The sequence below is a fragment of the Vanessa tameamea genome, chromosome 4, assembly GCF_037043105.1.
Source record: "Vanessa tameamea isolate UH-Manoa-2023 chromosome 4, ilVanTame1 primary haplotype, whole genome shotgun sequence".
NCBI lineage: Eukaryota > Metazoa > Arthropoda > Insecta > Lepidoptera > Nymphalidae > Vanessa > Vanessa tameamea.
In genome coordinates this window covers 12,721,731-12,741,286 of record NC_087312.1, presented here as the reverse complement: position 1 = coordinate 12,741,286, position 19,556 = coordinate 12,721,731, and the positions used below count along the sequence as shown (strand labels likewise).

General features: G+C 32.7%; 1 protein-coding gene across 1 annotated transcript in view; it reads left to right on the top strand.

The window, feature by feature from the left end:
* The first annotated feature begins 636 nt into the window (after positions 1-636).
* Positions 637-19,556, top strand: part of LOC113395851 (leucine-rich repeat-containing G-protein coupled receptor 5) — a 563,150-nt gene continuing 544,230 nt past the window's right edge. The window contains exon 1 of the mRNA XM_064220711.1: positions 637-642. The gene's annotated coding sequence lies outside the window, so the exon portion shown is untranslated. The remainder of the gene's footprint in view (positions 643-19,556) is intronic.

Below are 19,556 nucleotides of genomic sequence, written 5' to 3'. Positions count from 1 at the left end.
AAACTATAATAATTATTATAAACGCGAAAGTAACTCTGTTTGTCTGTTGTTTCTTTCGTCAAACCACTGAAACGAATTTGATGTTTGGCATGAAGCGAACTCGAACTTCAAGAAAGGACTTAGTCTACTTTTTACACATAATACCTGACGAATAAAAAGTTCTTATATAAATGCTGTAAATGTTATTTGTTCACTGTGTCTTTGCTCAAAGAGAGATATAATTAATATGTTGTATATTTTTTCAGTTACGCTTCGTTATATCGGCATAGTGGAAAAGAAAATTAGATTGAGGGGGTGAACCAATAAAATAATATTTTCCTTATTATAGTTTGGGCTGCGTGTTGGTATTTCGTGAGTCAGGACGTAGCTTAATTTATGTTACCGGATAATTGTATGAACCGTTAGTTTAGGAATGGTTAATATTTCTTAGTACGCTATTGTCTATGGGCAGTGAACAATTACCATCAGGGCTATCAGCCTGCCTGCTAGACAATATTATTAAAAAAAAAAAACGAAATTTATTAAACTATCGTATATATTTATGTTTATGTTCTGAATACAATTTCTAGACAGATGACAAACCTGTCTATATTTGTTTTATGCTGTTAATGTAATGGTTCCTATAATATTACGGATATGTAATACTAGCTGTGCCCGCGATTTCGTGCGCATTTTAATTTAAGTTATTTGGACTTGCAGCGTGACTTTATTTTTATTTATTATATAATTCTAAAATAAAAGCTGTGTTACTCCTAATCTCCTATCCCAATCCTTTTACATTGTAACATGCCAGTGAAAGTCTCGACAAAATCGGTCCAGTCGTTCCAGAGATTAGCCGGAACAAACAGACATACCAACAGACAAAAATTGTAAAAAATGTAAAATGGTATATGTACCATGCATACATACATATGCATTTAGTAAAAAGCGGTTATTTTAAAATTACAAACTGACAGAGAGACAAGAGCCGAGATGGCCCAGTGGTTAGAAAGCGTCCATCTTAACCGATGATTTCGGGTTCAAACCCAGGCAGGCACCACTGAATTTTCATGTGCTTAATTTGTTTTTATAATTCATCTCGTGCTCGGCGGTGAAGGAAAACATCGTGAGGAAGCCTGCAGGTGACCAATTTCAACAAAATTCGGCCACATGTGTATTCCACCAACCAGCATTGGAGCAGCGTGGTGGAATATGCTCCAAACCTTCTCCTCAAAGGGAGAGGAGACCTTAGTCCAGCAGTGGGAAATTTACAGGCTGCTAATGTAATGTATGTATGTAATAAACAGACACTCCAATTTTATTATATTGACCTATGTAGATGGTTAGTTACCCGTCCCGTCTTTACATGGTTACAATATAAGGGTATAAACAAAACATTTAGATTTAAGAACAAACGTATAAGGAATATGCGTTTATATATATAAGCCTTATCTTGAATCACAGTATATTGATGGAAATCGCATGAAATCTGTCGTATGGTTTAAAAGATCTAAGTGTGCAGATGGCGGAAAGCGACTTCATTTGTATAATATGTGGAGATACAAATAAAACTAAAAATATTATTGAATAAAGTCATATTTGTAACCGTACGAAGCCTGAGCGGGTACTTTGTCATAGCCTTAAAGATAAGATGAAAATATGCTTTAATTAAATACAATATTGTTTATCTCAGACTTTTATTTTGCGAAGATAGAAAAGACGTCTTTCATTAGAATGATTTATGCTCTAAATATTTTTATCAAATGAACACACTTTTTTATATAAATGTTTGTTTAAGAGAATTGCTTTCAGTAAGCTTCTTTTTAATTACTTACGTTTTTTTAGAACGTAATTATTATTTTTATAAAATGAACTAAATTAACACAAAAATCTTCAAACAATTATGTCTTTGTTCCATTTGAAGTTGAAATTTTGTTATTGAAGTTGGACCTTGGAATAATAGTGCAAAAACCTTCATTATGAGTACGACCTCCCTTTACTGTCTCCAGGGGTGACAGGAGGGTTGGTTCATTTTTTGCTCTGAGGATCGGAATTGTGATTCAACGAAATGCTGATAGCAGTCTCGCCTCCATTCGACGCAGTCATGGCTTGTACAGTAACTTTTTTTTATTTTATTTATATATAAATAAGGGCTTAATGTTAATAATTTTTTTTTATGATATCGGTATGCCGACGAGCAAATGGGCCACCTGATGGTAAGTGGTCACCACCGCCCATAGATAATGATGTTGTAAGAAATATTAACCATTCCTTACATCACCAATGCACCACCAAATTGTGCCTGTAGTTACACTGGCTCATTCACCCTTTAAACCGGAACACAACAATACTAAATACTGCTGTTTGGCGGTAGAATATCTGATGAGTGTGTGGAACCTACCCAGACGGGATTGCACAAAGCCCTACCCCACCAAGTTATTATGTTAATTATAAAAAAAAAAAACAGTATGTCTGCTTACCAACCAATAAGTATCTATATCTACTTGTTGTGTTAATATGGCTTTAAAAATATATTAAAATTGAGTGAGTTAAGCGACATTTGTAATTAATCGCGAATAATTTTAACAAATTATAATAAGTTAATATGCGCATTAGTGCACCCCAAACTTATCTGGAATTGTTAGGTACTTGAATGATTTCAAGCGTAATAAGGCACGATATTCGGCACACGTCCGGTAATATTCGGTAATATTTTAAGGCGACACTTGTGACCGGTGGAATGGGCAATAATCAGATACCTAACAGATGCCTGCTTGAGAATGTTTATAGATTATGATCTAGAAGTCGCAGATATGACAAATTTGAATAGATTAATTTATTTATTTATAAAAAAAGTGAAGGGAAAGTAATGAAGCGTATCTAGTGAAGCGCAACGCAGATAGATTTACACTTGGTAAACAATAAATCATTTTTCACACATTGAAACAAAATCTGAAATAAATAAAACAAACGATGACTCTCCAAGAGCATTAAAATGGGCAGTGTCGCAAAGAGTAGCATTGGAATGTGTCTGCGCGAGCTTACGCGCTTTTTTGCGCAATTTGCAATACAGCACATTCGCATTTCGCGTACTTTACTTAATCATACCTATTTATGAATTAAATAACCTCGTCGATACTTGAGACTTAATAATCATAAATTTACGACATATGCCAGTCGCGTTTTTTAACTACCTATCAACGCATTAATGTTCCCCTGATGTAAATAGGAATAAACTCCTCAAAGATAGAGGAGGCGTTAGTCCAACAAAGAGAAATTTACAGCCTAGTCCTAACTGGACATAAGGTTACTCAAACGACCTTGAAAAGCTTATTCTCATTTCCAAAGAAGTTTCTCTTCTATAAACGAAAAAAATAACTATCATAAGAGAAAAAAACAACTACGTGATCTATCCACTGTTAAGGAAAATAACTTTTTATGGAAATAAAATTTGTTGCGTGGACTATCTGCGACCGTTACTCTTTGAGCACGCTCGCCACTCAAGAGCACATGACAGATGGGCGCGGGTGCGGTGGAGTCGCGTGACAAATACGGCCGCAGTCGAATATCCGTGCGGACGCCGGCCTCTACATCGATGGCACTGTGTATATGAAAGATAAACATACATACGGGCTGATCTTGTGTAACATATATTTTGAAATAAATATTGCAGAAGTAAAAAATCTTGGCCACGATGATTTTATGTAACGTTTTTTATTCATGAGCTTTTTTTAATTTAGATTGAACTTAATATTGAAGTAACATTTCAATTAATTTTTATCTCTTTAAGAATTAATTTAAGTGAAATATAGTAATTTGATTTTTATGATATTTAGATCTCAGAATATGTTCTGCCTATAATGATAAATTTTTTTTTACTTTTATGCGTTGTAATTTTTATCTATTTTCAGGATTAAATCGAACAAACAGACAGTAGGCGAAATTACAATTTAGATTAAAATGTAACTGGCTAAGTTGATACCAATGCTATTTCATTTTGATATCAATAAAGAAAAAAAATAAGGAATTCAAATTTAGAATGTAGTTTTCAAATTCCTGCAATGCAATGCAGCTCTACACAGTCATGAGTTTAATATAAGGTCTTTCTCCAAACTCCGTTGCAAGGGCAATATTTCAATAGATTTTTATAAAAATGCAATTATATACAGACAAGTGTCATGAACCCACCCTCGAACTTCAGACCCGAATGTAATTGCATATTGGGGGTTATTTATGGTTTAGTGCAATTTTTATAGTCTCCTGTATTTAACGGGTCTGCGGCGAACGATTATGAAAGGAGCTATGATCTTTGTTGAGCCCCTGGTTTTAAGATGTAGGGGTGATCGAGAACTTATATCATATGGAGCTGTTAAAACGAATATGGAATATTAAACGTCGTATTAAAACAGAAATGGTAATCCATTCCCCGTTCTCATTCCTTTGCACGAGATTTACGATTGTGGAAATGGAATTGTTCCTTTTTTTTAATTCAATGAGTGTTATAAGTCATACAGAGTGCATGTCTAAGATCCCCCATTTTTTTTTCTCATTACAATATGGTAATTGTTTCGTTGTGTGTTATTTTGTTATTAAAATATTATTAATATTTGTCTTGTTTATGATTAATGACTATTGTAAGGTTTATTTTCATAATTATCCTAAATTTAAAGTAGCTTTACCGGGTGAATGATTTTTTTTATCAACTGGGCACACTGGTGGCCGCTCGGTGGGGCGGGGCATCAAAATAAGATGGCGGTTTGTTACCAAGCGCGGGAAGCGACATTTTAAAAAGTTACCGAATTGTATTTGAAGAAATATAGTCCTTGTCAGCTTAATAATTGCGTTTAATTATAAAATATAATCGATACGTTCAGTGACATAAAGGGGATTTATTTTTACACTATGATATCAAACAGTAATTACAAGTGTGAGGCAGTATAAAATTCGGCGAAAAGTTTCAGTCATTTTAATATATACACATATAGCGGTATTCTCTCATAAATTTTCGTTTCACTATTTAAGTTTCAACAATATATATTAGGAAAATTGTGAGTCACTTTTTTTTTAATTTGTGAAAAGGGGACGAAGATGATCTATTCTGCTAACTGATCGTTAGCGGTCACCTTCACCCTAAGTCGCCGTTCACTCTTTAAAACTCGAATATAGTAATATAATGTAGGTATGTCTGTATGTCACTACATGGAAGGGCCCAACAGGCACACGGAGAGTGGGGAGACCTTACACGAGATGGGAGGACGACATAAAAAAGATCGCAGGAACAAACAGCAAAGAACAGAGACAAATGGAAAGCCTTGGAGGAGGCCTTCACCTGATCATGCAAACATAAAATTTCCTAGAAGAAACACCTTACCTATGAAATCAAATTTATTTTTTATATATTTAAACATTTTCATATTTTTTTTACTTAAATATTCAAAAAATTATTTTTGTATAACTTTTTTTTTAAAAAAAAAAGATAAAACTTTATAAATGGAGATTTATGCATGGAATAAAAAGGTTTTTTTATTTATTATATATGTCTGTATAAATCTGGCCTATCACCCACAGTCCTAACAAATACCGAGCCGAGATCGCACACCTACCTAGGCAAGTCACCACTGAATTTTCATGTGATTATTTTGTATTTATCATCTCGTGCTCGGCGGTGGTGGAAAACATCGCTAAGAAACCTGCATGGGTCTAATTTCAAAGAAATTCTGCCACATGTGTATCCACCAACCCGCATTAGAGTAGCGTGGTGGAATATGCTCTTAACCTTCTCCTCAAAGGGAGAGGAGGCTGTAGCCTAGCGGTGAGAAATTTACAGGGTGTTACTATATTACCAACAGTCCTAACAAAAACAGAAATTTTCTGGATTATAAGGAATTACGTTACATGAGGACGGGCAAACGAGCTACACGAAGTTCAGTGATCACCAATGCCCGTAGACATTGGCGCCATAAGCAATTGAATGATGCTGCTTGGCGGCTTACTAGATGTTGAGTGGGTGGTACCTACATACGTAAATTAAACCTAAGTGGGTGGTACCTAAATTTTTAATATGACTTTCAATATTAGTAAAAATTTTAGCCAATATATGTTGTAACAGCTCTATATAATTCTCAGTTCCCTAGTTTGGGACCCTTGTACTGCATTCTTTCATAAGTGGCACGAAGAAATATGAGGTTATTTATATTAAATTACAGGATGAAGACTCATTCATACAAGATTTATGCGATATTATTATTATAAACTATCTAATCCAATACATTCTACTCAAAATTTAATCAAATATTTCCTAACTCACATAGAGTACTGCTCTCTGAGTACCCTCAGCCCTTTAAGACCTGTTTGATAATTTGGCCTTTCGTAGAGCTGTTGGAACACTCTGCTTCTCGGCCGCTGAACATCACCTACGCACATCGCGTCAGAATACTAACTATTAAGTGATTTTCTGCCTTGCATAACCTCAGATGTCCATGAGTGGTGGTAATCAATTTCCATCAGGTGAGCATCTTGCTTGTTTGACACCTATTCCATAATTTAAAAAAACCTTCAATTTTTTTAGAAATTTATCTCTAAATTTGTTGCTATATATTTGTTTTTTATTATTAATTATTAGATATATTATGTCATATTTTTTTTGGAAGTTAAGTAAAACCATTATTAGAATTAATCAAAAGAAAATAAGCCTGACGAATAATATTTTAAGAAAACTTTATAAATATGTATAATTTATCTGCTATATTTTAATATGCCAAGCTTCAAAATTTCTTGCCAAATTCTTGTCTGAACGGTGATGGTTGGGTGGATTTTTTAAATGGAGTACAAAACGACCCAAACAAACTGACAGATGATAGACACATTCGAATTAAAATTATAAAATAAGAATTCTAAGCTATAAATATGCTATTATTATATTCAACATTCTCTGTATACTTATGGTCTTTTACAACATCGTTTATTTGATTCAAATCTAGGTGTAGTTGTTGTTAAAATTAAAAAAGCAAAACCCCAAGTATAAAGTTATTGATTTCATCAGCTCAATTATAGAGATACTTTTATTTAACACTAGTTAGCGCCCGCGGTTTCGCTCGCGTTGTAGGGTTTGGTCGTAAGGTGTTAGGTATAGTATAGTATGTATATATCCTTGGGTTTCAAGCTTGCTTCTTAACAAATTTCATCATATTCGGCTCAGTGGTTTGGCAGTGAAAATCTAACAGACCGACAGACAGACTTTCGTATTTGTAATATTAACATACATCAATAATTATTTTATTTTTAAATTACCAATGCATCTTTGAAGGAACGCTTAACGTACATATAAAAATATCTTATATGAAAATAAATTTCATCATCTAAATTCATGATTTGTCACCTATACTAAGCAAAGTCACTTTACAGTCATCTTATGACCTAGCTATTTAATACCCTTTTGATCAAATTGCGGACACTGCAGCAGTCGATAGCAAATGGATATGCTGCGGATGTCATAGTGTGTGCAGGGTGCTAAAAACACAGATGATATGCTATAGAACAAACATATTAAAGAACTGAATGAAAATACATTTGCGACGGCTTTTCATGCTTTCAGATGCACGAATAATTGGTAACACAGTCAGTTTTCCAACTTCGAGTTGCTATTGAGAATTCGTTCTTGGAAAAAAATTTTTTTTTTTTACTAGACTGATTTGAGATTTAAGGCGCAGACTATAAATCTTCTGCCTAATAATTAGGTCAATCTACGATGCATTCACATATATTAGGAAGTATATAAATTAATGTAACGATGTTGTTGTCTATTACCAATCTCCAAAACAAAAACCGAGTAACCCGAAATTATCTCTATCGGCATCTGTAACTTGTATTCGCTAGGAGCGAACAAGTTTTCGCATAAATTATTCGAGATAAGCGAAAATATTGTCTTCGGAATATTTTCCGAGTAGATAATAAGTTTTGCCAAACAATAGAGTCAACGAAACTCCATTAGGATCTGTCCGTCTCAATATGTCTGAAATATTATTATATTTTCATTGTTATTTTTCTTTTATACGATATATTTTTTAATTATAAAATAATTATTCTTATTTAAATGGATAATAGATTATAAGATTTGCATGGAAAAAGTTTACGTACATAATAAATAAATAATTAAAAATTATGAGGTCTGTATCTGCTGTACAAAACTATTGAAGCTTTTAAATGTATATAATATTATGTTCATAAATATAAATATATTATATAGTATATTAGTAATACGACAAACACATACAAAAAACATTCCCATTGAAAGCCTTTTTTAAATTCAAACTTCAATTTACTACATACGCAGCTTGTCTCAGCTGCTATTAAGTTACCACAGAGCTATACATCAGCAGACAGGGCGCTAACACGTCAGCGGCACGCATAAATCACGCCGTTCACACAGTGCATTTGCGCGTGAAATAGATGTCGCCTCCGTGCTGTTATACGTGCTATATGCGTTTAATTTTTTGGCGTGCATTCATTTTTAGATAATCATATTTTGTACATATTTATATACATTATATTCCAGTGGTTATAAAATTATCTAGATTTATTACAAGTACATTTTTATTGTTCTCGTATTAATATTCCATGTTTAATATTTATTCTAAATTTTTAAACGGTTTTTATTTTTATTATAATAATTCTATACTTTATTAGCTATTATAAGTGTTATTATAAACATATATTTTCCAACTTGAAGAGCAAATATTTAAAACTAGACATTTTTTGTTATTGTCTCACTTGTAAGATATAAAAGTTTCAAATTCCTTAAAACGACTTTATTAATGTATTCAATACATTAATAATGCGTTAACAGTAAATAAATTCAAGCGCAATTGATATCCGCGTTGTTATAATCAGATAGAAAAGAATTTCCTTTAAACAAAAGAAAAACGTAATATTATTCTAAAAATAAACCATTAATTCTATTACCGATATTTCTTAGGTCTGTGGCTATTATTACAATTCCATACAAACAATGTATTTCTGATACTGATACAAAAAATTGAATTTCAGTTTAATTTAATATTCAATTCTAATTGTAAACGATTAAAATTTAGCATTTACACTATAACCTTCATAAACAATTTAATTAGAGCTTTTGTCTGCTGTAAGGATTTACGATATTGAACCTCCGAAAAGATCTAGTTACGTTAGTAATTACAAATATTATTTTAATGCAATATTCATAGTAATATCTTAATATATGACATTAACTAAAGTAGATTATGTGATTAATATATGTTAAAGAGATGAGAAAGCTAGATATAACAATATACCAACTAGTAAAGTATTATGTAACCAGTTTACAATAGTTATTCATAGGCAGACAAGACTCACGAGCCAACCCGTCACTAACACGCATAAATCAGCTCCACGAGTCACAGATCCACAGTCTATTTGCGCGTGAAATAGAAGTCCTGACTTAGCACGAGATGTACGAGTATTTCAGTTTATTTATTCCATTGCTTATTTTAGTATAACTTTAGTGAAAATGAATTAAACATTTTGTGCCAAATAATTCGGAAAGTATAGGATGGGACTGAAACTCGCTGTGACTTTGTTCAAGGGAAATCAAAATAAACTTTATTCAAGGAGGTTCTAATGATAATGGTAAATTAACAAGATTAAATTATTCATATCAACAATAATATGTACAATTGTATACATACAATAAAACTATATTCTAAATACCATGTATCAACGAATATAAACTTTTTTTTAATTTATCATTTATGAATAAGTGGGCATATTCTGTAACAAGAATATCGAAACTCGATGCAGAACAGCGTGAAATGTCAGAATGTGATATACGACATTGACTTTAATAATTATAAAATTTATAGAATACACGCATCATAATTGAATACTACTGTAAGTCAATTGTCAACATTTCACGAGTGAGGCACGAAGTGAATTCTTGCGTAATCGCAATGCTGTATGGATTAATATTTATTTTCCATAATTATAAACGTTTATGATGTTAATTTAAACTGAGGACTAAAATAAATATATTAAATCTAATTTGAAAACAGTTTTAATACAAATGACTGCCTACTATGAGATGAGGGAGTGGAATTACCAAAATATCTTCAAATGTTATAAAGAAAAAAAAAATACAACGATTAATACAATGATACTACTTCATAGTTAGTACATAGTTAGTACATAGTTTAAAACAAAGACGTTTACTGCTGTCTGTCAGGGACATGTGTATGCTTTGATCTTTAAAATTACACAACGGATTTTGATGCGGTTTTTTTAATAGATAGAATGATTCGAGCGGAAGGTTTATAATTATATGGAATACATGCACAATATGGTAGAGAAATACTACTTATTATTTTAGAGGTTTCTAAAGTGATGTCGTAAATAGAAAAAAAAAATTGTGCTTACATTGCAAACGCTGGCTGAACCCAATGGATAAATCAAAATAATGTAGAACATTATTGTACACCTTAAAAAGGTTTTCAAAAAAGTCCGTGATAGTATATGTCTATCTCTCAGGGATAACCCACAATAAACATTTTTTATCTTTTACTTTTTACGAGAAATAATGGCATATTTCCGAAGCGATTTTAAGCAAGACAGCATTATTACTCAACGAGTCATTCCTTCATTCATTCATTCAGTATATTTCAAATAGCAATTAGATTATAATAATATGTTATTTAGTTCAAGTACTATATATTGTTGTAATAAAAAAAACTCATTAAAACTTTGAACAGTATACATGTACTTTTTTTTATTGAATATGGAGGTAAGCGAGTGGGAGAAGCTCATCCTAAGCCCATATAGAATATACACATATTAAATGCTATTTTATCATGAAACGTCATCATCGTGATCAATGTTTTTAATTTATATTGTAATTGTGGAAAGTAACAGCTTCATATTAACTATTACAAATATATATACTTTTATATAAAAATCTTATTGCGACGAATAATAAAATTTGGTTTGCACAGAGAAGGTCAAATTTTTTTTAAACAAAAATAAATAAAGCGATTAACCGCTTAAAAACAATAAACACAAGCAAAAATTAACATAAATCTACATTTAAAGGACATTTGTATTATTCCATTTAATACACCAGAGCGCAACTCGCATATACAGCACGTATAAATCATAGCATTCAGCGTCCCTGAATCCCATAATAATAGAGCGAGACTTGTGAAAAACTACAACGCTTTCCTTGTTAAAACGGTCCATAATTCTAACGCGGTCGGGTTTGCATTTCCGTGTGAAGACGAGACGGGTGCCGCGTCTGAGAGATTTATATACCACTTGCGGAAATTGACCGTCGTTTACGTGCTTTCAATGTTATTAATAAATAACAGTTTTGGGTTCCAAAATGAAAAAAATATTTAACGGCGCATGATGCGCCATCTTGTTTATTCATACTGGTCTGAAAAGAGTGTCAATGGGAGTTGAACGGCGCTCTAGTGAAGCGTCGCGTCGATGGTAGCGCGGCAGCCATCTTGAATCGACAGTTACATTCAAGATTTCCCGCGCACCACGTTTGCGACGAATCGTTAATTTCCAACATTATCTATACTCTTTTGTAATAGATTCAGTGATTTATGTGTGTTTTTGTAAATGATTTATTAACGAATCGATATTGATGACTATTGGGAATATATCTGTGTAATTGATTTGTTTAATTAAAAACTAACTAAATTTGTGGATCGTTCATATAAAATCGTTTGAATATCCACTTATCTCGAATAATCCTGATATTGCCAATAAAATGTCTATATATTTATAAAAATTGTTATTAATTTTATCTTCAATGAATTAAAATTTATTTTCATCTAGTACTACGGCTTGCAAGCCCGTCTTGTTAGCAAAACTAAATGGCAATAACTTATATAAGTATTCTATATCACAAAATGGGAAAAAAATTGTGTTTATTTAATGTAGGAACAAACCAACGGTTCGCTGAATCTTTTGTCATTTACTTAGCATATGGTCTGCGTATATAGTTTTAATTCCATAGTGCAATTAAAGCTAGCTCTTAATGTAATTTTGGTAGGTGGACTGACGAATGTCACAAGCTCACGTGACTGTAATTGGTAACCTCTGCCCATAGACTTTGGTACTGTAAGAATTATTAATCGTTCCTCATATAACCAGTACGCCACCAACCTTGAAAACTAAGATATTATGTCCCTTGTGCCAGAAGTTTATCTGGCACATTCACCCTTCAGACCGGAACACAACAATCTAGTCTCATATGAAAAAAATGTTTTCCATTTATCGAATAACATTGTACATACAGCATTACGCTACGACCCACTGAGGCGGAGTAGTAATATTTATCACGTGTGAAATCGCGCAGAGCAGCTAGTCATAAATAAATGATATACAATGTAAGTATTTTTGTAAATCTATACCGGTACACATTCAAGCAAAGACATGATACATACATCCTAAAAACATTTTTTTTTTTTACATAAATCAGTTTGGCCACTGAAATGGTTACTGTACTGAGCCGCTAGTTAACGGTCACTATCCTCATTGATATTGGCAATCGTAAGAAATATTAACCATTCCATTTCGACTTTAATGATTATCATATTCATGTGGGTATGTGTGATTATTTTTAATACACACAACGAATAATAGAGTAGTTCGTAATAATTATGTGTTTGTGATAATGGTATCTACCATTATATGTTTTAAATTAAATATATGATATTGTCGTATTAAATTGTTTTAACTAGTTTATGTTTAAGGATTAATCCCGGCTGCTGAATTTCACCTTCGGACATCTCGCCAAAATTCAAAATATCACCCACACCACCTAGATGTCCGAAAATCCACAACAGCGCGATTTTTAAGGCCTCGCACAACTACTCTGTGGAACCAGCTTTCGCCGGCGGTTTTTTCGAACCGATACGACTTGGGAACCTTCAAAAAAAGAGCGTACTCTTTCCTGAAAGGCCGGCAACGCACCTGCAAGCCCCCCGGTGTTGCAGATGTCCATGGGCGGTGGTTGTCACTTTCCATCAGGTGAGCCTCCTGCTCGTTTGCCACCTATAACATAATAAAAAAAAAAGTATGAACGTTTTTATAGACTAAAACTTCTCTATATTTGTCAAACTGAATGTATGCATACAAACATATGACAGATACGAATCATAAAATCGCCAAAGATCAATTGATCATACGAACGCTTTAGCGTCTCTGAGTTAATACGAAAAAAAATGTATGTTGCCGTTATTTCCTAGATAATATTGTCTACTTCTAGACATTTCGGCGGAAGAGTTCTTTTTACACGCCCAGTCAATTATACTATTTAGTAATGATACTGGAACACATGTGATATATATACAAGTTCCACTCTGGGCCAGGTGATTTTGCCAAAATATTATAATAACAAAATTTATCAAATACCAAAACCGAATAAAATCTATATATATATTTATATATAAACTAAGTAATAAAGGGCATAAAATTAATCTAATCTATATGTGAACGACTACCGCATACTATGTAAACAATAAGCATATTAAATCTAAACACTCTATTGAACACCACAGAGTAACAAGAAAAGGCCGACTTAATGCCTAAAGACATTCTTTGATAGTCAACCTTAAGATCAAACAAAAATCCATGGAGGCGGTAATGAATAATTAATTAGCCATAAACAAAAAAATACAGACTTATATAAAAACTATAGAATAAAAAAAAAACATATACATACACACACATATAGTATCTACAGAATAAATATCGATCTACAATATTTATAGTAAAAACGTATGAATAATAGTACATTCTAGATGCCATGAACTAGGGGCTCTCCGACAACATTTGCTCACGTAGACGAGTTTTAAAAGCAAATTTAAAAGTAGCTTTTCTAATATGTCCGGGTAATTTGTTCCATAATCGGACAGCTTGAACGGAGTAAGAATTAGAGACGAGACCCGAAGTATAAATATTAACAAGAAGACGGTATGAATCCTTAGTTTCCTTAGAGTAAGTAGCGACGGTACCACAAACACCCAGACCCAAGACAACATAGAAAATTAATGAACTTTTTCTACATTGACTCGGCCGGGATCGAACCCAGGACCTCGAAGTGGCGTACCCATGAAAGCCGGTGTACACACTACTCGACCACGGAGGTCGTTATATCAAAAATAATAGAGAAAAGAGAAGATAGTAATCTCTATGTTATCGAATTGTAAGCCTTTGAGTTGGATCGTTAGTTCCTAACATATAAACAAACAAATTATACCTCTTCATAATAATAGTATAGATGTTGAATAAATCCATTCTCAACGAACTGACTGACAGACTACGCACAGTTTACCACCGGATATATTTTATAGAATAAACATATTTAACATTTTTTTCCTCAGCACTCTCCCAGCTAATAACATCCATGCGAAGCCGAAGCGGATTGCTAGTTAAAGATATTAGAGAACGTCAATTAAATCTGAACATAAAGTTGAAAAGATCATTAATTAAATATGACATTGAGAAATGGAACATCAGAAAATACTGTACATGTATAATGGAATATAGAATAATCAGTAATTTTCCCTTCCACGTTGAGTTTATACCAAATGGCGCTCATTTCATCGGAATCGCAGTTCGACATTGACAAACCTTTACGAATGAAAAAGATGTATTTTCTTTCGATAAAATTCGGTCTGACGGCCGACTATAAATTTCTTCGCACATTGCTGATTCCCGTTGGCTGAATCGTTTAACTTCAAGTTAGAGCCGAGATTTATAACTTAAGTGTATTTTGTTCCACTGTAGTCGGAGATTTACTTACAATGGTGTTATTTTAGTGTAACATATGTGTATTTTTGTTTGTGCCTATTTCACGCTTAAAAGGTTCAGTCATTGTGTATATATAAATGAATATCTGTTTGTTAAATTTAAATGATATTGTCAATGTTAGGGGAAACTAACCGACTACGCTGGACTATATCAAAGTGCACGAGTAAGGGTACTCTCTCTTCCCTCACTGTCATTATTCAATGGGACGGCAAACCCGTCACGACCAGAAGGAGTGCAGGTGCAATAAATAAAAGAGGATTTACATGTAATAAAAAAAAAAAAACAACCATATTTTTATTAGATTACTTTGTTAGATTTAGTTTCTAAGAGTAATGAAAAATTAACAGTATAAAACGTAAAGACGATGTCAAGTATATTCTAAAAGATATTTTTATTGTCGTTTTTAAAAAAAATATCATCGTTATCTGAGGATTCATTCGTTGCAAACAAATCTTGTGTTGAAAAATTGGCAAGCCGATCGTATGTGGCCACCACCGGCCAGATATATGTAGGAAATAGTAACCATACCTTGCCTGTAACGATCCACCAATCTTGGGAATGGAAAATAAGGCGTTATGTTCCTTGATTATTATTATAACTACACTGGCTCACCTACTCTGCAACTAATTGGAACACAACAATAAAACTAATTGTCGCTTGGCGTTAGGATATGTGATGAGTGATCAGACGAGCTTGCACAAAGCGCAAACAAGAATAAAAAAAATATTTTCCAATTAAACATATACAGTATATCCATAAATAAATACAAAGGAAGTCGACAACATAATATCGACCCCTTCGAATCTGCTAAGGGTCTCTTCACATAAATAACGTAACAAGAAACTTAACGCGAAATTAAACCACAGTTTGTCAAGCAGGGTGAATAAATTTTGCACCAATATGCCTAGTTATTAACGCAGAAATAATAACAGCTTGGTAACATTATTTAATAGGTATCTATAAATTTTTTGATGTTTTGTTGAGAATACAGCTTGCGTAAAAAATACAAAAATATATTAAAAACCAGTCTTAAATTAATTTTAAAAAAAAGTCGTAAATCGAATGACATTAACGGATGCAAAACTCCTATTTTTACAACCCGGTAAAAATTCTGTTGAATTCGTCATAAACAGTTATGTTCGCAAATTTTAACTGGTGTTAAAATACAATTATTGACATTCACAATTTGAAGAATACCTTGGACAAAGAGATAGACAGACAATATGAAAAATAACTTTAACTTTGACTTTAATTTATAGCAGTATTAATTATTTTTCATTAATTTAACATGTTCAAATCGATAGGGCCTACCTCAGAAAATAACATCGACCAAAATAGATAAAAATGATTATTTTTTCTCAACTATTTCAATCAAAATATAGACATAAGTATGAATAATATGAAAATAATAATTCTCCAAAATCCCTTAAATCGTAAGAAATAAGCTATTTTAAGAAGCAATATCATTTTCGTGTCGGTCATTGAACAATAGACGTCCGAACGGTGTGCGACCCACAATTTCAATTTACGAGTGGTAGGCAATAAAATTGGCACGTGATCACTGTGAAACAAATAAATAGGCCAATACTAGCTTTATACTCTCGACGTCATCTAATAAATAGAATTATTTTGAGTTTTTAATCAAATAAAATCGATTCTTGTCCAGATCAGGGTATTCTTTTCCGACAGTCAATAAGTTATATAATGCATCTATATCGAATAAATGATTTTGTATTGATTTCGAATTTAGAACGACTTTACAAAAATATATCTTTATCTTTTTTTTTTACTAAATATATCAGTGTCTTGTTGATGACACTAATTCTCTTTGAGAATGCTTTTTCTGATGAGAACTATGATACTGATGCACTTAACAAAGCTTGCCTTATTCGGTTCTGACTACGATAGATTGTGAGAAGGTTATTATAATTAACGCGAATATTTGCAATACAATCATGATGTTTTATTTTCGGTAATTGATTTTGATATATTTTTTAAATGTTTTGGACACTCACTTCTATATGGTACAATGGAAACCAGCACTGAAATTCTTAACATAAAGCTGGTAACGTTGAGCTTCTTAAAAATGTATATTTTTTATATTCATAATGAATTGTATGTTCTATAAATAATTTTACTATTAGTGTGTAATTAGTTTAATTTTAGTTTGTAGTTTATAGTTAAACAAATTGAATCCTTTCATTGATCGAATCTATCTGATGTTCAATAAAATAGTTTATAAACTGTTAACATCCCTACAGTTATTTTTTTTATTTTTTGGCTGCTTAAAGTTGAAAGCTTCAAAATTTGTTAATGCATAGTCAGTAAATTTGTTATATATTGTGCTAAGCGATGCGCAGGCTAAGTGATGCTGTGAGGCTTTCTACACTTAGTAAATCCCAATAATCAGCAGCCAGAATGTGTCGTAGGTCTAATGGCTAGATACAAGGCCGCAGAACTCTAGGTCAGCCCGATGAAAAGTTATTGGATTTTCCTATCGAAAGATTTTCAGTAACGGCACAGTGTCTGGAAGTTGGCAGTGTATACTCCCGTACCCCGGAAAGCACCTAAAGCTGTTGGTCCTGCGCCTGAACTCTTTCGGTCGTGTTGGATGCAACCTTCCTATCGGATTATGAGAGTTAGGGAATAGAGAATGCACCAGTGTCAGCGCAAACACTTGTACACTATGAAATGTGCGTAGCTGGCTGGTCTCCCTTGAGATTCGCCGCAGCGGCTGAAATCAACCACGACGACATCATCATCATAAGCAGCTGAAGGCTAGCGAATAATGTTAATAAAGTAATTGTAAATCCTTCAGTAATATGCTAAGATTATTTTATCGATAAAACTCAAGCTAATTTTTTAATATTTTTTGTATTCCGAATTAAATATACTTTCGTATTATTCGACTGCCTAATTTATTACTATGAATGAAGACAATTACCGAATAACTATAATGATTGTTATTAGATATTGCAATTACGGTTTAAAATTTCGTAAAACTCCCTCCGCCCATAAATCATAATATTAGGAGGGCTGACCCTAGGGGCGTCGATAATAATTCTTCAATAGCCTAAATTGCGTTGTTAGCTAACCTACGATAATTTCATTTTCGCTCCCGGCCTATTGTCATAGATTAAAAATATAAATTATTTAATAAATCAACGATAGACCAATGTAAGTATGATCTAAGTAATTATTAATATTTTTAAGTGCAAAATGGGTTACAGTTATGTTATTGTTGATTGGTGGTAGATTAATGTTATTATAGAATATATCTTATTGATGATGTTAGGTGGTAGATAATATTCCGACTGCCCTGAGAATATCCGAGGACAGAGTGGTGGGGGGAAGCTAGTTGATACATCGGTAAAAGTATTTCAGGCCAAGCACGGCCTTCAGTAGTGCAGCATACGAAGAAGAAGAAGGTGGTAGATATACAATAACGTAACTATTATGCCTTATATAAATATACTAAAACAGAAAAAGTTTTTTGATATCATATTGTAACTATTCCCTGCCTATCTTAGTTAAAATATAATTGTAACGTTTAAATTTCTTATATTTAAATATCGATTCACCATTGATATATGAGTAGGCACTACACCGACACACGGATCTGCGCTACTTCCATATTTCAGAATAATCAACCATAGCTAGCAGCCTCGCAGTATAATCCGCACAGCTGCACCGCCTAGTATAATTTCTAATTATGTAATTTGGTATGCATTATTGCACGCGGCCGATGCGGCGAGCGCATCACTCCACGCGTCCAATTTGAACCGAGCTGTCAAGCATCATACCTCTATATATGCGCCGTAACGAGTATGACATTCGGCGCGGGTCAACCTTAAATATATGGAATTTTGTATGGAAAAAAGCTGGCGCCAAAATTTTTCCTCAAAAAGTGGCACGTCGTTTTCTTCGCTAATATATGAACATATCCTTGAATACACGAATGATTTCACCAAAAACGTATGAAAAAAAGTATGTTTAATATAATGTCATTCCTTTTAATATCCTTTATTATTCCATGTATATGTATATATTTACTATGCAATCTCATGAATTTATTTGTATGTATGTTTTTATGATTCTATATATGTATGTATGTATGTAAGCTCTCCAAAACAACTCAACCAATTTTGATTAAATTTTAATATGTGCTTAATTGGGTCTACGGACGGCTTATATTGAACCCGGTAGGAGGCGCTGCGACCGACGTTGTTTTAAAAAAAAAAGTATTAAAATAACAATAATTCATTTTAACATATATACGTAAATAGTCTAGTATAGTCCGTTGCAATATCTGCAAAATTGTATTCATTGACATGACCTTCGATTTGTAGTCTAAGAGACTGAGTGTGAAAACAGGCAGATGTTGTTAACGCAATTTAGATAATCGTTTGTGTAAATAAATGGTTGAAACTCGATTAGGGCAACTATTGGTAACAGAGGGATCAGCTACATTATGTGGGAGCGCAATTCTTGAGAACATCTGGTGTTATTTATTTCTTAAGTTGTTCGATGCGGATACGAATACTGTACTAATTTGAAAATAATCTGCTAATTATAATAGAAATACAATGGTTTAATATCGTAATAATGTTATAATTATTGATATTTTTTCCAACTAATTAATAGCAATTATTTATCAATATAATATTGGTTACAAAATTATCTGTTTACCACCGATGGCCACCGATGGGCACTGAAGATTACGGAATATAATGGTATATATACCCTGA